Source organism: Notolabrus celidotus, chromosome 15, assembly GCF_009762535.1.
Source record: "Notolabrus celidotus isolate fNotCel1 chromosome 15, fNotCel1.pri, whole genome shotgun sequence".
In the NCBI taxonomy this organism is placed as follows: Eukaryota; Metazoa; Chordata; class Actinopteri; order Labriformes; family Labridae; genus Notolabrus; species Notolabrus celidotus.
Window position 1 is genome coordinate 13,084,650 of NC_048286.1, and position 9,366 is coordinate 13,094,015.

General features: G+C 39.4%; 1 long non-coding RNA gene across 1 annotated transcript; it reads right to left on the reverse strand.

Moving 5' to 3' along the window:
• Positions 1–410: 410 nt before the first annotated feature.
• On the reverse strand, positions 411–963 carry LOC117826190. The gene is made up of 3 exons (XR_004633992.1): positions 862–963; positions 688–766; positions 411–569 (listed from the first exon to the last, which is right to left on the reverse strand). It is a non-coding gene; the product is annotated as an uncharacterized LOC117826190 (long non-coding RNA).
• Positions 964–9,366: the final 8,403 nt, after the last annotated feature.

A 9,366-nucleotide genomic window follows, 5' to 3' on the forward strand; every position in this document is an offset into this window, starting at 1 on the left:
CTGCTGTCATCCACTGACCTCCTGATTCTCCGGATGTTCCACTTTGAGTTTGTCTGGATGACTGAAACATGTCATCTGACTGCTGGGTGACCATAATGCATTCCACCATGTAAATCAAAAACGTAGTGAGAATAGGGGTAATAAAAGCGTGTGGAAATGTTCAGAGAGTTGACGTGTTGTGTCTGCGTCATGATGAAGAAAGAGATAAATGTGTTGCTCCATGAAAACAGCATGAAACAGGACATGCAATGTTAATAGATCTTAAAACACAGGCACACTTTCCTTTATTCACTTTATTACGCTTTTGTTCATGATAGAAAATATGAATTCAATTCTTGAATTACATGAAATGAAGAATGCATCAAAAGATACATTGTATGTATCAGCTACAGAATAACCCATTAGTGCATTTACATACATTTTCAAAACTACAGAGCACAATAAAGCAGGGTATATATAACAGTGTCATAGTTTTATATGTTAGGCTCTACATGGAGCAGATCCATAGCCGAGGCAGGCCCATTCACTGGTCATCTCCGTGAAGCCTGGGGCTAAGTTGAGGCCACTCGCTAGGAACAAAAGATGCATGCACATAGAAATGAAAATAGTTTATTTCCACATATATGTATGATATTTGGGTTCATATGAAGCGAAAGTGTAGAAAGACTGAAACACTGAAACACTCACCTGTCAGCAGGTCATGGAGATTGCAGTAATTGAGGCTGTTGTCAAGAAGGCTGGTGAATGTGAGGGAAGCAGACTGAGCCTGTTGCAAACAAACAACATGATTAAGCCCTTGTGTGTTATCCTCTTTATTTAGGGTAGGCCATTCATAGTAGACTGAATAATATTGTGACTTACAGACACACGGCAGCTGCCGGTCAGTATGGTGGTATGTAAGGTGAACTCCATGCTCTCCACATGCAGGTTATCTGATGATGTGTGGTGAGCCTGGATCGATTCATTAGTGGCTGATATAAGCTGGGGCGGGGAAATGGACCTCAGAGTCACTTTAGAGACAGTTTAAAAAAATACATAGACATGTACATTTTACATGCATATGAGAATAGTGCTGGGTGTAGATCCTGAGGAGTTGCATGGATCTGATTGGCCATCCCCAAACTATGATCCACAACTATGAAATTATCCATCCCTGCATAAGTCAGTGTCCATTTGGGCCACCTCTGATGGTTGTATCTCATCCATCCACAGCAACATGCTGCTTTAACAGACTTCACTCCTTTTTGAAAACTTACCACAAGATTCATTAAGGCTGCCAGCAGAGATCTGCCGGGCTGTGTGATTGGTTATAAGGCCAGTCTCTGAGGTGAGTGTTCAAATAAAATGTTCAGGTTGAGGCAAGAGCTGAACCATCCAGTTATGGAAGAAAACACAAATGCTTGTGCCCTAACCAAAAAGATAAGTGCTCAGTAAAGAAAAACTTTCATCCCAATATTTAAGCTGTACTGATAAGTGATCGACCACATGGCCCCTTATGTCCTCCACAACCCAAGCATGAAAATACATGGAGATAGATGGGCAGCAAGAGCCAGTACATCACCAGAGTTATCAAGTGGACACCTGTTTTCACCAGTGTTTTGTCAAGTTAGCCCCAAGGCACCTCACAGAGGCTTGACAGTTAGCTCCTGTGTCCCAAAGCCATTCTTCTCTTTGCCAGCCCCAACCTCCTGATGTCCACATGCACAATCTCCTTACAATGCCATCTCTGCCACATGGCAATTACAGCCCAAACAGCACTGTCACCTTCAACAGACCCAGGCTCCGTTTATGCAAGCACCGGGTTGTGACAATGCTGATACTACTGTCCCTACTACATGGCCCCTAATGACCCCCACAACCAAAATGTGAAGACAGATGGTCAGTGAGAGCCAACACATCAACAGGGTTATCAAGTAGACACCTCCTTTCACATGTGTTTTGTCAAGTTAGGCTCATGACACCTCAGGAAGGTTTGACAGTTAGCTCCGGTGTCCCAGAACCATCCCTCTTCAATGCTAGCTCTCACCCCATCATACCCTCACACGAAAGGAAAAAGAAAAGCTGAGAGAGATTTCTGTACAAAGGTGTAGGAGGGGGCTACAGCAAAAGCAGAGCCAGGGTGAGAGGCCTTTTCAGGCTGGAGCTCAACCACATCAGGTTAGACAGTGAGGTGCTCAGAAAAACATCCTTGGTCCTTACTCTGCAAATGGGGGCTTACTGATGCAGTAAGAGTGTTCTCTGGAACAATAATATGACATAACTAATTAGGTTGATTTGTAACCGGTCAGTAAAATGACTGGGTATAAAGAGGGCAATCCAGAGAGGCTGAGTTTCTCAGAGGTAAAGACGGAAAGAGGTTCACCACTCTATGAGAGATAACAATAATGTTCCTGAATAACAAATGTCAAAGAGTTTGGGGATTTCTTCATCCACGGTGCATAATATCAATGAAAGATTTAGAGAGTCTGGAGAAATCTCTACAATAGGGACAAAGCCAAAAAAAACTTTACTATGATCTGCATTAAAAACAGACATGATTCTGTAGTGGAAATCACTGCCCTGCAAAAACAGGTTAAAAATGTGTTTTCTGCATCCACATATGCAGTTAAAACTGTACCATGCAAGGGGGACACCATAAATCAACAGGATCCAGAAAAGCCAGCAACTTCCTTGGGCCCAAGCCCATTTGAGAAGCACTGAGGTGAAGAGGAAAACTGTCCAGTGTACTTAGTAATTAAAATTGGACAGTCTTTTTGGAAATGATGGACATCGCTGTAGAGAGGAAGAGGGACAACCCGGCCTGTAATCAGTGCACAGTTCATAAGTCATATGGAGGAATAAGTGCCCATGGCATGGATAGCTTTCATATCTGGGATGACTCCATTAATGCTAAACAACATATTAAAGTTTTTGAGTAACATGCGCTGCCATCCAGACAATGCTTATTTCAGCAAAGACTTGCATAGTTCTGCAAGATAATGCCAAACCACATTCTGTATACGCATTACAACAGCATGGCTCTGTATTAGAAGAATCATAGCATGCATAGAAGCATCATAAAACCATACAATTAAGGAGACCCTGTGATTAGTAATAAACAACTTTTATCTCTAAAAGCTTGTTGGAGCACAAAAGCATCCATTAACATAATTTTTAATCAGATTGAATGGTAAGGGTACAGGGTTTTGTTTATGTACACTTTTTTGAAGCAAATTCAGGAACTGTTTAGAAACTTTTTAAAAAGGTGTGTTGTTAACAAATAAGATTAATGTTCTGACAGTGATGGAGGACAGAAGCATGTTTACCTCTTTATAGTAAAGAAAATATCAAGAACATCAGCCAATATAAAATCAAAGGAAAAAAAATCAAGACTCACTACATAATGACATTTTTCACAACCATTGAAAGGACTGAAGGCTTGAATCTGTTGCAGCAGCTTGGTACAGACATCAGCACACGGCAGTCCAACAGCCTACAGGAAAAGAGCAATTATCACAGTATGGACACACTATTCTTGAAATGACAGCGGGAGGCTACAATTTGCCTCCAGCTGATGTTTTCACAGCCTGATGTATGACGTTGACAGAATTCTTTTCCCAGTTTCAATACGAAGATATAAAAAAAAGGTTATTACCAGAGAGTTCTGCAGAAGGCGTGGTATGGAACAGGTGCAGGGCCAGCATCAGGAGAGCTAAACAATCCTATTATGAGCACAGCGGCCAGCTGCAGAGCCCTCATGTTGACAAAGAAGTTGATTTCAGGTGGCTTGTTGTTAGAATAGTGATGTATCTCAACGAAATCCTAGCTTGTGACTGAGCAAGTGACTGAATTATATGAAAAGAGTCAGATGTAAAAGGTGTCACGAGGGCCAGCGAGGAGGGTTGGAAATGGCAAGATCAAAGATTTGAGCTATTGGTCAAGGCCATTAGACTCCCCTCATGTCTAAAGCCCTTATAGCAATTAGGCATGATGCAGAGTAATGAGTTCATGGTCATACATACTGGATGTGTTCACAGGGTGTACAGTACAGTCTATACACCATGAGAAATTAAACAATGCTCCAGGTTTAAGTCTCAGTGGGAAAAACAGGCGACAGTAAAGTCAAACATTAGCATGTTTCCACTGGCATTCTAAACAGATGCATAAATTAACAGCAGCACCTGTGTAACATCCTGGAACTTTATTGTGTCATTTCTTCTCCCACTCCCCTAACACTGCCAAAGCCCATACCTTGTTGTGATTAGAAGATGTTTTGTGTCTGTTTTCTTCAGTTTAGTTGAAGTCTCCTTCACTCAGTTCCTTGTGTGTTTTAACTTTGCTGTTGACTGGTCAGGAGTTATCTCCGCAAATCTAAAGTTTTGTGCTCTCCGAATGAACTGGAGTAATATTAAGAATATCCTCCATGTTGTAGATGGACAACGATGGTTACTGATACTTTTGGGAACTAGCGTTTTTGCCACATTGTCAACAGTAAGAGGTAATCATAAACTTGGTAAAATGTCAAACTCTTTTCTGCAGATTGTCCCTGGCGTTACTCTCGCTATACAGAATTAATAACCATTCTTATGTGACCAATAAGAATCAAGTATTTAATACAGCCGTGTAAGAGAAAGAAGGGTAAAAAAAATATATTATAACTGAGAGAAATTTATAAAAGGAACTGAGCCCTGCCTGGTGACAAAAAAGCACAACACAAATGCAAACACGTTTTTAAGTCAAGACAAGTGTTCTGTCTCCAGTTCCCATAAAAAGGGACATTTTATTTCTATTAGGGTTTACTTCTTCTTCATCTACTTAATGTCCCCTTAAGTGGCCTCTGACCTTAAAAACTCATCACTCTAAATAATAGAATTAAAAAGTTTTGCTTGTTGAAATGTCATCTGACCGCTTAATCTCTTAAAAATCTGACCACACGTCAGGAAGCAGACAGGGAGGAGTTTGCAGAGCTTCTTCTGAATTACTTCACTTTAACACAATGACATGCTGGTCTATCAAGTGTCTCTTAATGTCAGTCAAATGACTGAGTGGACACATATCTTCTGATCCTGCCCTTAGCTGTGGAAATCAGTGAAACCAGTGCTTCAATATAAGCAGCCCAAAGAGTGAATTTACCCTGAAAAGATAACACAACAGATCTATCAGTCTGTATTTTACTGCTTTTTTCACACTGTGAATGTACATGTTACAGCAGGTACCAGTGCAGCCACAGTCTTATAGATCAGCTAAACATCTCAGAGATTAATGCAAGCATGCAGGGAATACAACAGAACTGCAACTTTTTATTGGTATTATTAAGGATGAATACATGAGTCTGTCATTCAGAGAAAAATAATGTGTATTGTTTGGTTACATTATTTTGAAATCAAAGCTAGTTAAGGTTTACAGGTTGCGAGTCCATAACCCAGGCAGGCCCACTCATTAGTGATCTCCAAGAAACCTGGTGATGAAGTGAGTCCACTCGCTGGAATCAAAACAATCAGACACAAACTCAAAAGGATGTTATTTAGACATTTCCACATTCATGATGATACTCCACTTTCAGATGTTTTAATTTGAAATACAACAATGTAAAAGCCAGGGAATTGTTTATCTTCATCTTTGAAATTATGAATTGACCGATTGATTATTATAATATATTTTTTAAAGTTATATTTTCGTGCTTTCCCGCCGTTATTTTGAAAGGAAAGGACTGTGGATAGAGCAGGAAACTGGGAGAGATAGTAAGAAGTAGCATGGAGGATAGGGGCTGCAGGTTGGAATTGAACCTGGGCTGGCCACTTGAGGACAACAGCCCCTGTACATGGGGCGCATAACTTAACCACTAGGCCAAACCAGTAGCCCGATGTTAGAATTATTTGAGGCATGGATACATTAAATCATACTTTTAGGATCCTGATATCTGAGCTCACCTGACAGCAGGTCGTACAGGTTGCAGTAGTTGAGTCCGTTATCAAGAAGGCTGGTGAACCCCTGAGACATGGACTGACCCTGATAGAAAGGCAAGCAGAAGAATACAAAATTAAGGAATATTTTCTTTCATTTTTAACCTATTTTGGAATTTCAAGATAAGATAAGGTATTCCTTTATTCGTCCCACAACGGGGAAATTTAAAATGTTACAGCAGCAGAGTAGATAGTGCAAAACCAGTATAAAGTAAACAAGAGCCTATGAAATAGCAATTATTAGAAGTTATTAGCAATTAAAAATAAAGAAGTAAAATAAGCATATCATAAAAACGTATATACCCAACTAAATAAGTACATTTACAAATATTTACAAAACCAGTTGATGGGGTGAAAAGTGTGCACAGACTTGTAGTGTAGATTAAAAACAACGTACAGAACTGAGAAGATGGGTAGAAAAAAATATTGCACATGGCATCTTAAATTCTCAGATTTGAAAAATATTTTTATCCAGGAGAAGTTTCTCTCTCAAAATGTAATTTTTGAACATATCTGTCAATCCACTGTACAAGGTTATTTTTCATTTATGACACCCTTTCCCCGGTCAGAAGGAAGGTAATGGCTGGATCAGACTGGATCAGACTGTTAGGTATCACTGTACTAATTGCAGTTAAGACCAGCACTTACACTTGCACGACAGCCGCCTGTCTCCACAGTAGAGCTGAGTGTAAAGGTGACGTTCTCAGACTGGAGGCAGTCCAAGGAAGTATGGTTGGCTTTGATTGACATAGGGGAGGCTGACACCAGCTGGAACAGAAGCAACATGCTGTTAGCTTGGATATAGTTTCCGATTTATTTTCTTACATTTCTTCTCTTATTTTACATAATTTACATTAACAGATTAGTCCGTCTTACCTTATACCGAGGGTAGAAAGCCTGAATCTGTTGAACGACCCTGGTACTGACTTCATCACAGGGTTTTGCAAAGAGCCTATAGCAGATATCACAAAGATTGGGGCACACTCAAGACTGGCGCATAAAAACAACCACACTACAGAGTAAAATATCCAAACATTTCCTTTCAGTAGTAGTACATACATTATGTCTGATAAAAACTAATTTCTTGCACTCAAATTCAGTTGCAAAGACATGTTAAGTGACTCACCACATGACTCTGCAGAAGGCATGATAGGGAATAGGAATAGAACTGAGGCGGCTGAAGATCCCAGCAGTCCTGCAAAGAGAACAGATGCCAGCAGCAGAGTCCTCATGGTTGACAAAAACAGGTTCTCTCAGTCTGTGGATAGAGAAGGAGTGATGAGCGGATTGTCTAAATGAATGCTCCTTCGAAAGGCCAATTTATAGAATATCAGATTGGTCATGAGACCCAGTTAATATGCTTAGAATTGAAATGGGTGAAGGACTGGTGTGTCTTATGGTGATTGGCTGACACAGTGGTCTTGTGCTGATTGTCTTCACTGACCACAATAAAATAGGCCTCATTTCATTTGCAACAAATACATGAGCATAGTGCATTTTTAAAGCATTAACATCTTTGAAATGACATCATTCAACTTCTGAAGAAAATATGTTTCTTTGAAATAATTTTTGGGGACATCAGCAAGGGGAGTTAAACCAGTGACCGCTGCAATGAGAAACTGTAGCATCTGTACACCGGGCATGTTCTTAAACTGCTCGGCTAACCAATTTTAATGTTAAAGAAAAAAAGGATTAAGAGGACATCTACATATACTGTACATACAAAATTAAGGTTACTTGTATCAAGCCTATTAAACAATTAAAACAATCGATTAATAGAGCAATCAATTAATCTGAATTTATTTGTATTGCACTTTTCATACAACCAAATGTAGCACAAAGCGTTTCACACAGACAAAAAATCTATCAAAACTCCAATTCATGAGCAAGGTTAAGCGAATGTTAAGCAACAAAGGGCTCAAAGAAACAGGAAATGATGAACCAAGGACACACTATCATGAGTTGTGATGATGAGGAAACGATGGAGGTAAGATTAAAATGTTAAAAGACAAGAGAGCGAAACAAGTACAAAACTGAATGGAGGTTATGAATGAGATGATAAACAATAAAAAATTCAAAGGAATAAGAAATTGAAGCACTAAGAGATTGTTCATAAAAATAAACAGAACATTAAAATATAATTCAGAATAATAAGAGCAAATACAATAAATCTGTGACCACTATACAGACCTAGATTTAAAATACATTTTCAACAAGTATATTGAAAATACCTAAAATAAAATATAAGCTCAGATAACAGCCAAGACTAAAATGGTTGGTCTTGCTGTGATTTTAATATCGCATACACCTCCTTTAAAACAATTACTTTTTGTGGCCCTTCTAGCTTTCCGTATCTGGACTGAAAACTATTTAGAAATTAGCAGCCGTGTCTCTATTCATTTGATAAGGAAGAACACACTGTAAGAACAGTTAATCACTTTAAATAAGAGTAGTTCAACTGTTCAAAGTAAGGTTTAAGGATTATCCTGAGCAGTCAAGATTTTCTGCATGTAAAGAAAGATGTCCTTTAATATCCTCAAGTATAAATTATTTTATCAAGCAGCTACCATTACATAAACCCTGATTGTGTGTGTGTGTGTGTGGCCAGTCCACTGAAGTCAGGTGAAGATATATCTTCAAACCAGGGCAATAAATTCATCAAAAGGCTTGATTTCATTCAGATACCTTTTTTTTTCCTTTTTCATAATGCATCTATTAAGTCTGCTGTCCTCAGAGATGTCAGTGACTATAATGACCATTGGGCACACTTTACTGCTGTATAATTGTAGAATCTTGTGATTTCATAGAGGAAGGATCAAATCAGCTTTGGTCAAAAAGCACACACACACACACATGCACACGCACACCCACACCCACGCACACGCACACACACACACGCACACACACACACACACACACACACACACACACACACACACACACCACACACACAACCAAACACGCACACACACACACACACATTCACAGACATACAATCATAAAAAAAACAACTGACATTATTGCAGAAGTTTGCAGGAGATGATTTGATATGGCAGAAGGTAGGATATTTCAGATGCAGTGTTTGACACACTCCATCAAGTGACCTTGGTCATGTTTTGTATTCCTCATTCATTTATTATCACTTCCTGCCTGTCTGTCTGTCTCCTAGATCCTGCTCCTCATGTTTCAAGCTCGCTCTAACGAGACCCACCTGTGTCTCTTTACCCTTTATTGTTTTTTGTTTATACTTCCTGTGTGTCTTTCTCTCTTGTTGCTAGTCAGCTGTGTGTCCCCTACAGTCTCCTTGGTCTTTCTTGTGAGTTTTCCAAGGGTTTGACCATGGGCTTATAATATTTACCCTGCCTTATGTCTGCTCCTTCTGGATTTGTTTGCTCTTATTATTAACTGATGAACTGTGTACTAG